The 18,242-nt window shown below is 42.8% G+C and overlaps 1 protein-coding gene across 3 annotated transcripts in view; it reads left to right on the top strand.

Moving 5' to 3' along the window:
- Positions 1 to 1,754: 1,754 nt before the first annotated feature.
- MRTFA (myocardin related transcription factor A) overlaps positions 1,755 to 18,242 on the top strand; it is a 201,962-nt gene continuing 185,474 nt past the window's right edge. For all 3 annotated transcript variants that reach the window (XM_047742459.1, XM_047742458.1, XM_047742457.1), the window contains exon 1: positions 1,755 to 1,884. The gene's annotated coding sequence lies outside the window, so the exon portion shown is untranslated. The remainder of the gene's footprint in view (positions 1,885 to 18,242) is intronic.

Below are 18,242 nucleotides of genomic sequence, written 5' to 3'. Positions count from 1 at the left end.
TCTCTGGCTTTTTCTCTCAGTCAAATAAATAAATAAATAAATAAAATCTTTAAAAAGAAAAGTTTGCTGAATAAATACTTGTATCTGATCTTTTGTGGAAGGATTCTTGCCTTGCGGGATGGGGGGAGGTGTGTGACTAAGGGGCCGCAAGGATCCTGCTGAACTCCAAGATTCTGTGACTAGCACATGGCACTGAACTTGAAGGTGACTTACAGATGAATAATTGGGAATACCCAGGGCCACTCTGGCTTTTGCAGCTACTGGGGAAGAGAGAAGGAGGCATTCTCTCCTGCCCTTCCTCTGACAGTTACACCAAGAGGCAGTCACGGGAGAACTCCAAGGGGAAATCAAGGGATCCTGTAAGAATTTATTCTGGAACATAAATTAAGTTGCCTCCTCGGTCCTTGTGCCTTGGCACTGCTCCTCCCCAAACCTGTTAGAATGTCCTAGCTCCCTTCTTCCTGTAGCTGCTGTTACTCCTCCCTCCCACCCTGCCAGGCGACACCATCCCCAGGAAGCTTTCGGGAAAGCACTTCCCCCTCTTTTCCACCCGCCAAGCAGAAGTTACTTCTCCTTTTCTGGACTCACTCCCATTGCGGGAGGAGGGGGAGTAAATGGCCTGCCCGCACCAAGGCACTTTCCACAGCAGACGTCTCTTTACTTCTCTCTCCCTATGTTTGCTTTCTCCTTGTTTAAGTCATGCACCAAGTCCACGTGTGGCCTCCGCTCCCGAGGCAGGAGACCCGCGCGTACACGCCCCCCCCCCCACCCCGCTTTGCTACGTGAGTGGATGCCAGAAAGAGTAGGACATCAGCATTTTATTTTACAATTGCAAGAGTCGTCGGGAGTCACTTAGTGAAACCCTCCCCCCCCCCCCCCCCCTTTTACAAATGCTCTTCCTAGAGTTTCCGGAAAGAAGCTTTTGGCTTCATGCAGGTCCTTTTCTTCTCGAGGCCCAAAGCACTTTTGCTGTTGATGATCTCAACACGCTAGGCCGGTAGGAGGGAACAGTAGGTAGGTGTCAGTATCCTCCCTCTCCCCCTAAGGGAAACTGACTCAGAGAAACGAGGCGACGGGCCTCGGTGGGGCGGGGGCTGTAACGGGAATTCAGGGCTCCGGGCCAACATGGAATTTATTGTGCCTCCTTTTGGGAAGCGTGAAAGTGAAGTAATCAATTTACGAGGCCCAGGCGAGGACCCTTTAGCCCCCCAAAAGGATCGCGTTGGGTCAGGAGGATTAATGCAGCTAAGGGCTCGCGGCATTGACCCCTTGGCAATTTGTCGAGGTCCAGCCTGGTCCGCAGCCCTTCCCTCGACAGGGTGACCAATGGTCTTCGGCCTCTTTAAGGCCCCAGCGCCCCGCCTCCGGCTCGTCGCCGTCCTCCTCCCACCTCCTAGCCGCAGCTCCGCCAGTTTCAGACTTCCCTTGGCGATGAGGTCATCTTCTCGTTGCTCATTGGCCGCGCTGCGCCGTCAGTCACAGGAAGTCCCGCCTCCGTCCTCACCTCGTTCGCACCCCTCCCTCCCCGCCCTCCCTTGAGTTCTCCGGTCCCAGCCCCATCAAGGCCTCTGATTGGTCAGTGCTGCTGTCACTCTTCCAGAAGGCAGTGAGGGAGGTGGGAGGCGGGTGTGGTGGGAGGGGCCGCAGCTTCCGTGGCTGAGAGGAGCCGGCGGCAGCGGTGTCTGTGGTGTCCGAGGCGGCGGCGAGAGCGACCGTTCCAGCCTCCCCACCCCCTCGGCTCGGCTCACCACAAGTCCTCCGCTTGCGCAGCCCTTTCCCCAGCTCCGTGCGCCCTGGCCAGGCGTTGAACCTCGGAAGGGGAGGCGCGCGGTAAGAGCCGGAGGGGGACCGCCGCGGAGCCCGGGCTGGGAAGAGCGCGAGGCGGTGAGTGAGAGTCCGGGCAGGGGACCCCTCCCCCACCGCGGCCCCGCCCCGAGCATCCTTTCTCCTCGCGACCCCGAGGCGCGCCCTCGGGGTCGGGCTCCGCGGGTCCCACAGCCGGACCCCCAGCACGCCGCCGCTCGCTTCGTCGGTCCTTCCCCCTCCGGGCCGGGGTCGCCCAGTCGGGGCGGGCGGCCCAGGGCGCGGCCGTGCACCTGTGAGCCGCCTGACTGGGCAGCGCCGGCGGGGGGATGCGGGGGGTTGGGGGAGGGTCCTGCACCCGTTGCGTGCGGGTGTGTTTTGACTGCAGGGACCGGGTGTCGGGCGCTTTCCCCGGGATCCTGTGCAGACCCTCAGGATCCATGTGCAGTCCTAGGATTCCCAGGGAAGGGAGCCTCACCCGGACTTGTTGATGCCTCTGTCAGCAACCTGAATGCCGCCAGGTGTGAGGGATCTGGCAGATTTGAAACTTGACGGCCGAGAACTTGACTCTAAGAAAGTGTCAGGACGCTTTGATTACACCTCCCACCCTGGCCGGTACCGCAGGGAAGCAGTGATACTCTGTGGTAGCTAGGGCTGGGGCGTTCAGCTCAGACTCTCCAACCTGCCATTCGCTAGCTGTGTCGTTCTGGGCTTCAGTTTCCTTTTCAGGAAAATGGGCGTAATACCTACTACACGGGGTCATCGTGATTTGAGAACAACGAGAAGATCAGTTTGTATTTAAGCACCAGCCCAACATGGCTTTGTCAGGATCTCGCTTTTCTCACTGTTGTATGGATAGCATAAGTAAAAGGCAGTTTGGTGGACACTTGACTACTTACCAGCTGTAGTTGGGGTGAGGTATGTGTATACGGGAATGTGAAAGATGTCACTTAAGTAATGAAATCACACCTAGCTTCATGTGTTTTTACATACTTAGAAGTCCATAAGAAGTCTGAAATGTCCCCAGGTTGCCAGCTTTTGAGATCTTTTCAAGATCTCTTCCACCTGAAGCCAGAGCTTATAACATAGTCATTATTTCCATTAAAAAGTGAAATTCACGTGTTTTATGTTAGAGGGTCTCAAAAAACTCCACAAATTTCACTGAAGCAGTTTTACAGTTGAAAAGCAGTCACCTCCCAGGAGTGAGGTGGTACAGCCAGCTGGCACACAGCCCCCAGACTGCAGGGTGGGGAACACTTGGCTGAAAGTTGTTAAATTAAGTTTTGCCTAAGGTCATTTGCATTTTCATAGTGAATCAAAGGGCTTTATGATAGCTTCTTAGTGAAGTGTTTTAGAAAGCGGCAAGCCAATTATTGCTTTTTTCAAAAACACACACAAAGAAAAACTGACTGTAGTCCGTTCTAGCATTGGCTTCAGTTCTTTGCCAGTAACTGTTAAGAAGAGACCCTGTTTAGAAAGAAAGGCTTTCACAAGTCACATTTCTTTGGTTAAGTTTTTTATTTAGAGTAAAATCGTGAGTTGGAAGAGTAAGATGTATCCCATAATCCAAACATATTTATTGCAGACTTTCCACATCCTTAGTTCTCTACTGAGTGCTATGAGGAAGGGATTCAAAAGAAGTATGAAACAGCCCATAAAGAGCAAAACCATAAAATTGGGTCACTTAATACTAGCTTTGGTTACCACTTAAGAAATGACTTCATTCATTCATTCAGTAAATAAACTTGTTCCTTGCCAAAACATGCCACGTGTTTGTTTGTTTGTTTTGTTTTAAGATTTTATTTGAGAGTGAGCACAGAGGGAGAGGGAGAAGCAGATTCTCCACTGAGCAGAAGCCCAATATGGGGCTCAATCCTAGGACCACGAGATCATGATCTGAGCCCAAGGCAGATGCTTAACTGACTGAGCCACCCAGGTGCCTTGCCAGGTGTTTTTTCTAAAAGCCAAGGTTTCCAGATTAAGTGTGATATGGTCCCTGCTCATAGGAGCTCACAGTCTAGTGTGAAAGCCAGAAAGTGACAGATAATTGTAACACACCGAAATAAACTCCAGAACTGTATGGGAAGGTCAATGGAACTTTTCCTTTGCACTTTAAAGAGAAGGTGGCATTTGAGCCGAATCTTAACTTATTAGACGAAGAAGAGGAAGATCATTCTTCTTACAGTTACAGAAGTAACTGAGCTTGGAAAGGTTTCCTGAAAGATCTTCTGACTGCAGGTGTAAGCCCTAGGAAAGGGGAAGGAAACTGATATTTCTTGATGCCCACTATGTAATAGGCATTAAGCTGGGCTTTTAATGTTACCACTTCATTAGTCCTATGAAGTAGATTTTACCTCTACTTTAGGACAGGAAAACCAAGGCTCATCATAGTTAAATGATTTCTCTAAGGTTACACAGTTAGTGACGGGAGCCAGGACTTGAATTTCTGACATAAAAGTATGTATGCTCTTTTCTTTTTAACACTCTGTAAAAATAAATAAAGTTTGAGGTTTGCTAAAAAGTGTGGTTCATGGAAGCATTTAATGGAAGACATTGATACATACAGATTCTGTATGGGGCTCTTAACAAAGCTGTTAAACAGGTATGGACTTCTCTTGAGACAGTAGCTTAAATATTTAAATGTATAAAGTGGTGTGCAGATATATGGCCAATAAAATAGAAAATGAAAGGGATAAAATGGTTTTGAGTAATTTTTATGAGAGGGGAAATTAGAATTTTGAAGTCATTAACAGAGATTGTTATATCTAGAGAGACCACTGTGGACTATAAGTTCCACAAAGGCAATTTGTTTCTTTTATTCTCAGCTTGAAGAGCAATTTTTGGGGGATGCCCGGGTGGCTCAGTTGGTTAAGCATCTGCCTTCGGCTCAGGTCATGATCCCAGGGTCCTGGGATAGAGTCCTGCGTTGGCCTCTGCTCATCAGGGAGCCTGCTTCTCCTTCTGTCTGCTGTTTCCCCTGCTTGTGCTCTCTCTCTTTGACAAATAAATAAATAAAATCTTAAAAAATTTTTGGGGACATAGTAGATGCTCAGTAAATATTTGTTGAATAAAAGATGAATGTGAATATATATATACAGTGAGCAGTGTGTTTATGTAGATGCTCGTGTTGATAGAATTGGTTGACATAGGAACATTTTCATCTGCTGAGAAAAAACTTTAGTCAGGAGGTTATATTTCAGAAAGTCTTTGAAAGAAAAGAGGGAAGACTGACAGATTATAGATGAAGTGGCACAGGCATACACCATATAGGTAGTTTATAAATGGATATACTTTGGAAGAAAAGGAACATTGAACAAAGGGAATGGCCCGTTGACAGCATTCGAATAGAGGCACTGTTTATTGATAAGGCTTTAATGAGTTTTCAGAATCAAGGAAACAGTCTCTGCTCTTGAACTTACAGTTTTAGAGACTAGGTGTTAGCTATCTATTACTGTGTAACGTGTTACCCCAAAAGTTAGTGTTTGAGATAAGAGTAAACATTTATTATTCCTCACAGTTTCTGTGAATCAGGAATTTGGGAGCAGCTTGAGCAATATAGTTCAGTCTCAGACTCTCAAGAGATTGCGGTAAAATGCCATCTGGAGTTGCAGTCATCTGAAGGGAGACAGGCTGGTGGATCGTCTTCTAAGGTGGCTACTCAGATTGTTGGCAAGTTGGTGTAGGCTGGTGGTGGGAGGTCTCCATTCTCCATGCGGGACTCTCCATAGAACTACTTGAATACCCTCATGGCCTGACAGGTGGCTTCCCCCAGAGCAAGTAATCCAAGAGACCAAGGTGCATTGTCCTTTATGACCTAGCTTCAGAGGTCACATACTATCATTTCTCCAGTATTCTGTTGGTCACATATTGTGGGAAGGGATTACATAGGGGTGTGAATACGAGGAGGTGAGAATCGTTAGCGGCCATCTTGGAGGCTGGCTACCACAGTGGGTAGCATAGAACAGAAGTGTTGGAGGGAGGTACAAAGTGCTGAGGGAGGGGAGGGAAGGATTCAGGTGACGGAAAGCTTACTTTTGGGAAAATGAGGGAACTGGGAAAGATTTAAGTCTTTTAACAGATATTTGTAGGTATTTATTGGGTGTTTACTGTGTGCCTTCAACATGGTAGGCTAATATGTGGAAGTGAATTGGGGCTGTATGAAATGTTTTAAGTAGTCTAGGGCAGCTTTGGTACTAAGGACAAACACTTGATCTCTGTGTGTGAAGGTGGAGTAATTTTTCTGATACTGAGGAGAACACTAACTTGTCAGAGTGATAGAGGAGCAGTTAAGAGCATAAATACTAGAGCCAGACTTCCTGGGTTGGAGCCCTACCTCTGCCACATGCTGGCTGTGTGACCTTGGGTGTGTGACTCTGGCACTCTTAACCACATCTTCTTGGTAACTCACTATAAAATGGGGTTAATAATAGTGGCTGCTTTATACTGCTGCTATAAAGATTAAATAAGTTAAAAATTTGCCGAGTCCTTGGAACAGGTTCACATGCATCATCATTACCACCATGATCGTTCATTTTGGGCAGGAGTGTAGAACTGGCGGTGGGTGAATGAGATAGATAGATAATTTTTATTTCACAAATAGAATGAACCAGTGATTTCATTTAGCTTAACTCCACAGGTACAACACCTCAGGAGATGCACAGTTGCCTGTGAGAGGTATCTTGCATTCTCTTGTCCCTCTAAATTACTGGGCCCTCTGTCTGCAAAATGGGTTTAGCCAGAAACAGTACTTAACGGTGCAGCTTCCCAAGAGCTTAGTGGTGGAACCAGAACCCATAGTAAAATACCAGAGTGAGCACTTTTGTGATTGAGTCACAAACGAATCCTCAGAGACTGATACTTAACACTCAGTCTGTCACTTCTGTGAAGAGGGAAGATAATTGAACCCCATGTTTTTGCAGGTGTTAAAGCAGGAGTTGGATGCTCTGCCAGGGTGCCTTGGGTGGAGCTAATGGCCCAAGTTGCCTTCAGTTCTGTGGTTCAGGGACTCCAGTCCAACTCTCATTGTTTAGTTGAACAAAGGTGCTGAGGTATTAAGTGGTTCGAGGCTCCACAACATTCTAGTGGCTGAGCCTGGGCACTTCTTCACCCTGTGTTTAAGGTTGGCTCACATATTAATGAAGATCTGCAGAATCTTTGGAAGATTGAGCATTGTGAAAATGTCTTTTTTCAGATACCGTATTTTTATTTAGTGGCATATCGGATTTGTTTGCTTTCCTAGTCACTTTTATTCATATGCCTTTAGAAATCATTCTCTGTTTATATGAGTCCTCGTAACAAGTAATTTGGATAGCTCATTTTGAAATGTGGAATGTATACTCTGTTACTGAATTCGAAGACAGGTGGGCTACTTACAGGTCTTTGACCTCTAAAATTATGAGTGGGAATTATGGTAACTTGAAAAAAATTAAAAACTCCGTAGTATGAGGGAGTAAAATAGTGAAGTAACATGTCAAGTTTGAGGGCATGAGGGACGCCTGGGTGGCTCAGTTGGTTGGACGACTGCCTTCGGCTCAGGTCATGGTCCCGGAGTCCCGGGATCGAGTCCCACATCGGGCTCCCAGCTCCATGGGGAGTCTGCTTCTCCCTCTGACCTTCTCCTCGCTCATGCTCTCTCTCACTGCCTCTCTCTCAAATAAATAAAGAAAAATCTTTAAAAAAAAAAAAAAGTTTGAGGGCATGAGCAGAACTAGGTACTGGCAGTTATTAGCTGTGTAACCATAGGTTCACCACTTAACCTTCTTGTGACTACTTTTTTTTCATCTATAAGCTGGGGTTAATGATTCTTACAACATGAGGTGGTTATAAGGATCGTGGAGTCACAGTGGACTTGTTGTGCTACCTCATTAATTTTCACACCAGCTCTGTGAAGTAATAGCTCCATTTTGTAGATGAGGAAAGAGAAGCTTGGAGAGATTCACTAATTTAGGAAGATTTCAATCAGGGTTTGAACCAAGTTCTGTCTCTCTTTCTCTCTCTCTCTCTTTTTTTTTTAAGTAGGCTCCGTGCGCTATGTGGGGCTTGAATTCTCAACCCTGAGATCAGGAGTCACATGCTCCACCAAATGAGCCGGCCAGACATCCCCGTAGGTTTGTTTTTGAATTAAAAGATACCGACTCCCTATGATAATGTGTATGAAGTGCCTAACTTTGCCTTCAGTAAATGTCTGTTCCTGTTCAGTTTCTTTTGCATAGTTTGTGAAAATGTTACTATGCTGAGAATTCTTTACAGTAATCAAGGTGTTGCAGCTTTCAAAGTGTTCTTTGCAGTATTCCTTATATGTATCTTGTTGCTGTTCCTGAAATAGAAAGCTATAATAGTGATTTCACATCCAAAATTGCTCAATAAATACTAAATAAGGACATACTATAGTGTCCAAATTCTAAACATATTTTGTCAGTGTTTCAGTTATCTTTATAACTGTAAATGGCATAAGTGATGCCAAAGTCTCCTAATTGTGGTTAATTTGTACATATTTTCACTACCACAAAATTTATAGGAACTTGGAAAGTTGTCCTCTCCTCATATTTTAGGACACACCATGTTGCATTTTGGTTTGTGAGTGGTGTTAACGATTTCATGGTGAAACTGGTTTTATCATTGACTTTATATTTTGTTATATGATGGATGTATTTTTTTTGGTAAGATTATTTTTATTTATTTATTTATATATTTCATTAAGTAAGCTCTACACCCAGCATGGGGTCTGAACTCGTAACCCGGAGATCAAGTCACGTGCTCTACCGACTGAGCCAGCCAAGTGCCCCTGTATGATGGATGTACTTAAAAGTAGTCTTTTAAAATTTGCCTTATATTGATTGGCTTGCCTTTCAAAACAATTTAGAACTCAAAGGTAAGGACCATGTTCTTTCTTATCTCTGTTACTTGGGATAATCACTTTTTATGGAAAATCAACTGAACTAAAGCTTCCATTTATGAGCTTTTCACTCTTTAATATTCCAGGTTAATGCCCTAAGGTGGCAAGGGAGGCAAAGATGTCATGGTATTTTAAATTCCCCATTTTGTAGATTCAGTGGATCCTTTCTTTTCTTTTTTTTTTTTTTAAAGATTTTATTAAAAATCTTTTTTTAATTTAAAAGATTATTTATTATTTGTTAGAGAGAGAGAGGGAGAGAGGGAGAGAAAGAGTGTGCACAAGCAGGCAGAGCAGCAGGCAGAGGCGGAGAGAGAAGCAGGTTCCGTGCTGAGCAGGGAGCCCGATGCAGAACTCGATCCCAGGACATTGGGATCATGACCTGAGCCGAAGGCAGCGGCTTAACTGACTGAGCCACCCAGGTGTCCCTCAGTGGATCACTTCACATTCTGGTTGACATTTCCCTTCTGTTCAGTTTTTTTTTTTTTTTTTTTTGCAAGAGAAGATGGGGGAAGACCTGGAAGGGTGGGAATAGGAAACCAGGAGTAATGAAGATCATAGATTAGTGATTTGACTTGAAATTAAATAAATTTGAAGCTTCCCTTTAATGCAGTAGAACATCATAGGATGGTGTGGCTCATTTGTGTAATATGTGTCATGAATCTTTGTATACATTGAGTAAAATGATTATCTAGTCATTTTCCTAGGTCAGTCACTCTGTAGCATGATCAACTTTTTTTTTTTTTTTTTTTTTAGCCCTTTCACTTTTACCTGAAGCTGATTCTGAAGGTGAGCCTGGTAGAAACAATTTGTATGAAAATTTGGACGAGGTATTCATGACATTTTATTTTCAACATGTTTAATAACCTGTTGGATGCCTGAATAAAACTGAGTTAATTATAGTGTAACCTTCTGTTCTATTTGGAGAGTGTTAAGGGATTTTTGAATACCCTCCAAAATTCACCTTCATCAAGTGAGCTTAGAAAGCTCTTTCTAGAGCAAGGATACTCAAAACTTTACCTTTATGACTTTCTATTTCTTCTGGCCACTTCGTTTTCTTTTGAAAAAGCATAGTAGATTTTCCTACTGTTTGGAGATAGCAGGGATGAGTTTGGAGTTGAATGCACCTGTTTTCAGTTTGGCTCTATTGCTTGCTGGCTATGTGATCTTGGGCAAGGGAATTAATCTTTCCAAATCTCTATTTCCTCATAGTTTAGTTGTGAGAGGTAAATAAGTTACATAAAAAGCATTTAGCACATAATAGGCATTTTGTGCATGTTAATTTTCATAACATCCAGAACTTTTCTTTTGTAGCAGTAGCTACAGTTACAGCTAAATAATTGTGTAATTTTTAATGTTTTCTTAATAAGCTTCATGAGGCCAGGGACCATGTCTGTCTTTTCATTGCTATTTTGTCAGCATTTAACATCCTGCTTGGCACAGCATATAATAGATGCTCAATAACTACTTGTTGAATGAATGGAAGTGACCCCCCCCCCCCCATGCTGTCCTCCCTTTCCTTAAAGGACAGTGTCCTGAACTTAGTTCCTTTGGCCCAGTTGAGAATTAACCGACTTTTTACTAGATACTTGGTCCATTAACAACTGGAGCTAGGTAAAGGGGAAGGTAATGAACAGATGAATAACAACCACAGCATAATAATATTCAAAGTAAATATGATATTCTAAAATCCTAGTATTCTGGATTTTCTAACCTTTATAATCTGATGTCCAGCCCCAAATTCTACCAGAACAGTTTTCAGTGAGGCCACCACTGACTTGCATGTTGGTGAGCCGGTGGGTTGTCCCTAGCTTAGTAAAATGGTTACTCTTACAGTTATTCAGGTAAGAACCTTGGCATCATTTTATCTTCCTTTCCCATTTCATAGCCAATCCATCAGTGAATTCTGCTAGTTCTGTCTGCTAAATAGATCCATATCTGATCATCCTGGTCCAACCCATCGGATTAGTTTGCCCTGGCTGGTTACTATAACAAATCACCACAGTCTTGGTGGCTTAAAACAGCCCAAATTTATTCTTTTAGAGTTCTGAAGCCTAGATATCTGAAATCAGTTTCATTGGGCCAAAATTAGGATGTCAGCTGCAGAGCTGCCTTCCTTCTGGATGCTTTAGAGGAGAGTAAGTTCCTCACTTCTTCTAGTTTCTGGTGGCTGCCAGCATTCCTTGGTTTGTGGCAGTATCACTTCAGTCCACAAGTGAAGCATCTTCAGGTCTCTGTGTGCATCTCTTTCACCTCTGTGTTTGTCACATCTCTCTCTGCCTCCTTTTTTTTTTTTTTTTAAGATTTTATTTATTTATTTGACAGAGATCACAAGTACGCAGAGAGGCAGGCAGAGAGAGAGGAAGGGAAGCAGGCTCCCCACTGAGCAGAGAGCCTAATGCTAGGCTAGATCCCAGGACCCTGGGACCATGACCTGAGCCAAAGGCAGAGGCTTTAACCCACTGAGCCACCCAGGCGCCCCTCTCTGCCTCCTTTTTATAAAGATACATGATTGCATTAGGGCTCACCCAGATAAGCCAGGGTAATCTCCCCATCTTAAGATCCTTAATTTAATCACTGCAAAGATCCCTGCCCTTGTTTTGTTTGTTTGTTTGTTTTTTGCTATTTAAGGTAACATTCACAAGTTCCAGGGTCTAGGATGTGGAAAATGTGGGTGTGTTTAGGGTGCCATTTTTCAGTCTTAACCACAGTCTGTCCTTTGGCCCCCAAAGATTCACATTTGTCCCATATGCAAAGTACATTCATCCCTTTCCAACATTCCCCCAAATCCTAATCCACTGCAGCCTCAGCTCAAGCTCAGGCTCTCATCTACATGTCATCAGCTCAGAAGTGCAAAATCTCATTGTATAAATTCTCCAGATTAGGTATATGTGAGACTCTGTGGGTATGATCCATCTTGGGGAAGAATCCTTTCCCCAACTTGGGGGAAAATCTAGTTTCTGTGAAACTAGAAAACAAGTTATATGTTCCCAAAATACAGTGGTGGGACAGGTAAAGACATTCCTGTTACAAAAAAAGAGAAAATGCAAGGAATAAGTGTGTCACTAGTTCCAAGCAGTTTCAAGGATCCAGCAGGGAAAATTTCATTACGTTTCAAACCTGCGAGGAATCCTGTGTGGCTTTAGACTCCATGCTCAGGGCCCACGGCTCTGGCTTCTGGGCTCAAGGCTCAGCTCTAGTTTTCTTCCTTTTTTCCCTTTCTTTCTTTCTTTCTTTTTTTTTTTTTTTTTAAGATTTTATATATTTGACAGACAGAGATCACAAGTAGGCAGAGAGGCAGGCAGAGAGAGAGGAAGGGAAACAGGCTCGCTGCTGAGCAGAGAGCCCGATGTGGGGCTCGATCCCAGGATCCTGGGATCATGACCTGAGCCAAAGGCAGAGGCTTTAACCCACTGAGCCACCCAGGCGCCCCTTCCCTTACTTTCTTAAATTGAGTTATAATTGAAAAATAACATTATTAGTTTCAGGTATACATTGTAATGATTTGATATTTGTTTATATTGCAAAATGATCACAGGTAGTTTAGTTAACATCTGTCACCATTTATAGATAAATTTTTTTCTTCGAGATTTGTTCTCAGCAACATCCAGATATGCAGTACAGTATTATTAACTAGAGTCACCATGCTGACATTACGTCCTCATGACTTATTTTTGTAACTGGAAATTTATACCTTTCGACCCTCTTCACTTTTCTATGGCTGAAAGGTGTTTATGTATACCACACTTTATTTATCCGTTCATCCCTTCATGGATATTTAGATTGTTTTCATCTCTAGCTATTGTATGTGATGCTTGCATTGAACATGGGGTTGCATAGGTCTTTTCGAATTAGTGTTTTTGTTTTCTTTGGATAAATACCCAGAAGTGGTAGTTCATATGATAGTGCTATTTTTAATTTTTTTGAGGAACCTCCTTCATACTGTATTCCATCCTGGTTGTGTAAATTTACACTCCCACCAACATTGCACAGTTGTTCCCTTTTCTCCATATCCTCACCGACACTTGTTATTTTTTGTCTTTTTAATAATAGCTGTTCTGACAGATGTGAGGTATCTCGTTGTGGTTTTGATTTGCATTTTCCTGATGATGAGTGAGCATCTTCTCATCTACCTGTTGCCCATCTGTATGTCTTCTCTGGAAAAATGTCTGTTGAGATCCTTTGCCCCCCCCCCCTTTTTTTTTTGAAGATTTTATTTATTTATTTGATGAGAGAGATCACAAGTAGGCAGAGAGGCAGGCAGAGAGAGAGGAAGGGAAGCAGGCTCCTTGCTGAGCAGAGAGCCCGACGTGGGACTCGATCCCAGGACCCCGAGATCATGATCCGAGCCGAAGGCAGCAGCCTAACCCACTGAGCCACCCAGGCGCCCCTCCTCTGCCCATTTTTTTTTTTCCTCTGCCCATTTTTAAATCAGATTTTTTTTTTTTGCTTTTGAGTTGTGGAGTTTAAAAAAAAATATGTTTTAGGTACAGCCCCATATCAGATACATGGTTTGCATATCTTTTCCCCTATTCAGTAGGTTCTATATGAAAGGGATTGTCTTCCAGTTTCCTGTAATGTTCATTTCTTTCTGAGTCCTTACCAGAGGCATCTTTAATGTTCATATATATTTTTTTAAACTTTATTTATGTGACAGACAGAGATCACAAGTAGGCAGAGAGGCAGGCAGAGAGAAGGAGGGGGAAGCAGACTCCCTTCTGAGCAGAGAGCCCAATGCGGGGCTCGATCCCAGGACCCTGAGATCATGACCTGAGCCGAAGGTAGAGGCTTAACCCACTGAGCCACCCAGGCGCCCCAGTGTTCATATTTTTAATAGCATTCTGTTTATGATGAGATTTGTTTTCTCTAAAACGATACAGGCTTTCCCTACTGTACTTCTTACTTTCTTTTGAGCTCTCACCACGAGTGCTTTTAATGTCCATATTTCTACCAACAGTTTTTCAAAGGAAACCTAAGATTTTTCTATTATGCTTCTAAAAATTCTTCAGCCTCTGCCCATTATCCAGTTTCAAAGGCACTTCCACATTTTTAAGTATTTAAACAAAACACAGATATCAAAATCTATATTAGGGTTCAACTGGAGAAACAGAACGAGTAGGAGATATACATTAAGAGATTATTATAAGGATTTATTCCTTATATAGGGGATGGCTAAGCAGGTATGATATCCATATGCCAGGATGTCTTGAGCTGAAGTTGCTCTCCACAGGTAGAATTTTTTCTGGGAAATATCGGTTCTGCTCTTAAGGCTTTTTAATTCAATTGAATCAGACCCACCTAGATTTTCTAGGACACTGTCCTTTACTTAAAGTCAGCTGATTATGAACATTAATCACATCTGCAAAATATCCACAAATATCTTCACAGAAACACTTAGTGTTTGAATAACGAGACGGTAGCTTAATCAAGTGACCCATAAAACTGACCGTCACATAATCACTATTATTTCTTGCTTGGATTACTACAGTAGCTTCCCCTGAACTGAATTCCCTGTTTCTGTTTTGATTTTTTTTTGTGATCTGCTGTCCACATAGATTATAGATCTTATGATCTCTTTTCCAGAGTTGGTTTCATGATCTACCACTCTCCACCTTGCTTACTCTGCTATAATCCCTCTGGATTCCTTGCTGTTCCTGGGTCGTATCAGCTCTTTGTGCTTTTGTGCTTGCTCTTTTCTCAGCCTGAAATACTCTTTCCCTAAATCTCCACATCGTTTACTTCCTCACATTTTTCAGATCTTTGCTCAAGTGTCTCCTTATTAGAGAGACCCACCACATATTTAAAAAAAAAAAACAAAAACCACCTTCTCAGTTGGTTAGGTGGCTGCCTTTTGGTTCAGGTCATGATCCCAGGATTGAACCCCAAGTCAAGTTCCTTGCTCAGCGGGGAGCCTGCTTCTCCCCTGCCTGCCATACCCCCTGGTTGTGCTTGCTTGCGCTCTCTCTCTCTGTCAAATAAATAAAATCTTAAAAAAGAAAGCCACCTTACTCTTTAACCTGAGGCAGTCCTCATTTCCCTTATCCTGTGTCACTTTCTCTACAGGACTTGACACGTATTTTTTTTTTTTCCCTCAAAGATTTTATTTGTTTATTTGAGAGCAGGAGAGAAAAATCAGAAGCGGGAGGGAGGGGCAGAGTGAAGGGGAGAGGGACAAGCAGACTCCCTGCTGAGGATGGAGCCTGATGCGGGACTCGATCCCAGGGCCCCTCAGGTCGTGACCTGAACCAAAGGCAGACGCCCAACTGACTGAGCCACCCAGGCGCTCCAACATGTATTTGGTTTTTGTTTGTCTCCTCCCACTAGATCATATTCTCTACAGGGGCAAGGATTTTGTTCATTGCTATATCCTCAACACTAGTAGTACTTAGCATATTGTAGGTGCTTAATATTTTTGAACAGATTAATGAATGAAGGGACAGCCATTTTCATTCTTTTTTTTACCTCTCATGTGCTATTTAACATAGTTAATCACCTTTTAAAAGCCATTTTATATTCTTTTTTTTTTTTTTAAGATTTTATTTATTATTCAACACAGATCACAAGTAGGCAGAGAGGCAGGCAGAGAGAGAGGAGGAAGCAGGCTCCCCGCTGTGCAGAGAGCCCGATGCGGGGCTCCATCCCAGGACCCTGAGATCATGACCCGAGCCAAAGGCAGAGGCTTAACCCACTGAGCCACCCAGGCGCCCCAAAGCCATTTTATATTCTTGGTATGACATTATTCGCTAGTTTTTCATCTAATGCTTTGTTTGTTCCTTCTACCTTTCCTGCTGTACTTCCTATCTCTTTTGCTAGCTGTTCTTCATGTTGGCCTCTAAGTATGGGACTTTCTCAGTATTAGCTTTAAACCCACTTATTGTCTGTCTCTAGGAGATCTCATCTAGTCCCTAGCTTTAAAAACTACTCGTCTGTAATGATTCCCAAGTGTGTATCTCCATATTTTTTTTAACAGCACTCACTTTGCCACCTCCACATGGAGGTCTCATAAACCTCTTAAATTTTTTTTTTAAGATTTTATTTATTTATTTGACAGAGAGAGAGAGAGAGATCACAAGTAGGCAGAAAGGCAGGCAGAGAGAGAGGAAGGGAAGCAGGCTCCCTGCTGAGCAGAGAGCCCGATGCGGGGCTCGATCCCAGGACCCTGGGATCATGACCTGAGCCGAAGGCAGAGGCTTTAACCCACTGAGCCACCCAGGTGCCCCGTAGACCTCTCAAATTTATATTCCCAATTGAACTCTTAGCCTTCTTTTCCTCTTGCCAAAGTCGTTCCTGCTCTCCTGTTCCCCATTTCTGTAAATGGCACTTCTATCCATCTGGTTACACAAGCCAGAAATCTGACAGGTCATCTTTGATAATCTGCCTCTCTCAGTTCACATCCACTTGGTCATCAGTTTTGGTTGGTAATCACTCCAGAAATATTGACAAATCTTATTTGTCAACTTCTGTTTCTGCTGAAGTCACTGTAGCTAGTCTAAGTCATGCTCTTTCCAGGACCACATCAATAAATTCTTACCTAGTTTTACTGCTTCTTTTCTTCTTTCTGACCCTAACTGACCAATTCTCCACACTGAAGTCAGAGTTTTAAAATGCAAATATAGGGGCGCCTGGGTGGCTCAGTGGGTTAAAGCCTCTGCTTTCGGCTCGGGTCATGATCCCAGGGTCCTGGGATCGAGCCCCACATCGGGCTCTCTGCTCAGCAGGGAGCCTGCTTTCCTTCCTCTCTCTCTGCCTGCCTCTCTGCCTACTTGTGATCTCTGTCTGTCAAATAAATTAAAAAAAAATGCAAATATAATTATATTATACTTCTGCCTTTTCCCCCAAGTGTTTCACTGGATATAGGCTCCAAGCAGGCAACTTAAACACAGAATTAGGTAGATCAGGGATTTTTAATGAAGAGTGGTAAGACTGTGGTCTAATTGGAGAGAACACGCCCTGTCTAAAGAGAGTTGCCACTTTTTAGTTCTAGGATATTGTTGACATGTGGGAGTGTAGGCCCACAATTGCTGATCTTCTGATTTTATTTTTCAAGGAAAGCCAGAAATCTGGATTTTTTTAAATTGTAGATTTTCTCTATTTTATAATATTAGCAATGAATTTAAAATTTAAGTTTCTTGGGGCACATGGTGGTGCAGTTGGTTAAGCATACAACTCTTGGCTTTGGCTCAGGTCATGATCTTGGGTCATGAGATGGAGCCATCCGTCAGGCTTTGTGCTCAGTGCAGAGCCTGCTTGAGATTCTCTTTCCCCTTTACCCCCCCCCCCCCCCCAATTCATTATCTCTCTCTCTTTCTAAAATTGATAAATCTTTTAGAAAGTTTCTTAGGAACAAATTTAGTTAAATATATGTAAGATCTTTAGACTGAAAATCACAAAACATTGCTGAGAGAAGTTAAAGAAGACTTAAATATTTGGAAATACATCACGTTCATGGTTTGAAAGACCCAGTAATGTAAAGTTGTCCTGTCTTCCCAAAATAATCTATAAAGATTCAGTGTGTTCACAATCAAAGTCTCAGCAGAATTTTTTTTGTAGAAATTGACACTCTGGGGATGCCTGGGTGGCTCAGTTGGTTGGGCGGCTGCCTTGGGCTCAGGTCATGATCCCAGCATCCTGGGATTGAGTCCTGCATCAGACTCCTTGCTCGTCAGGGAGCCTGCTTCTCTATCTCTGCCTGCCTCTCTGTCTGCCTGTGTTCTCTCTCTCTCTCTGACAAATAAATAATAAAATCTTAAAAAAAAAAAAATTGACACTCTGAATCTAAAATTCACATGGACATGTAAAGGATCTGGAATAACCAAAATAATTTAGAAGTGGAAGAACAAACTTGGAGGAATTAAATTACCTGATTCAAGACATTTTAAGGCCAGAGTAATCAAGATGGTGTGGTATTAGTGTAAAAATAGATATGTGGATCATTGGAATATAGTAGGAAGTGCTGAAATAGACACATATGGTCATTTGATTTTCAACAGTGTTAAATGTAATTCAGTAGAGGAAAGGATAGTCTTTTAAACAAATGTTGCTGGAACAATTGGATATTTGTTTGTAAAGAAGTGAATCTCAGTACCTGTCTCACACTATACACACAAATTAACTTGAAATGGCTCATAGCCCTAAACATACAGACTAAAACCATAAAACTTACAGAAAAAATTATGAGAAGATATTTGTGACCTTGGGATAGGCAAAGATTTTTTAGGAAACAAAAATACTATGGAAGAAAAAATTGGTAAGTCAGACCTGTCAAAAGTAAAATCTCTGTTCTTTAGAAGACACTGTAAGAAAATGAAAAAGTGAGCCACAGACTGGGAGGAAGTATTTATACACACGTGTGTATGCACATGTATATATAATTTCATATATATATGTAGATATCTATAGATACATTCATCAAAGAATTTATATTTAAAATATGTAAAAAACCCCTTTAAAACTCAAAATATGAGAAATGACTCAGTTAACAATGAACAAAAGATCTGAATAGATATTTCATAGAAGAAAATATATTTGAATGTCCAAAAGCATGTGA

This window comes from Lutra lutra, chromosome 8, assembly GCF_902655055.1.
Source record: "Lutra lutra chromosome 8, mLutLut1.2, whole genome shotgun sequence".
Classification (NCBI taxonomy): domain Eukaryota; kingdom Metazoa; phylum Chordata; class Mammalia; order Carnivora; family Mustelidae; genus Lutra; species Lutra lutra.
The sequence above is the reverse complement of the archived record's forward strand: the minus strand, read 5'-3'. Positions and strand labels throughout refer to the sequence as shown.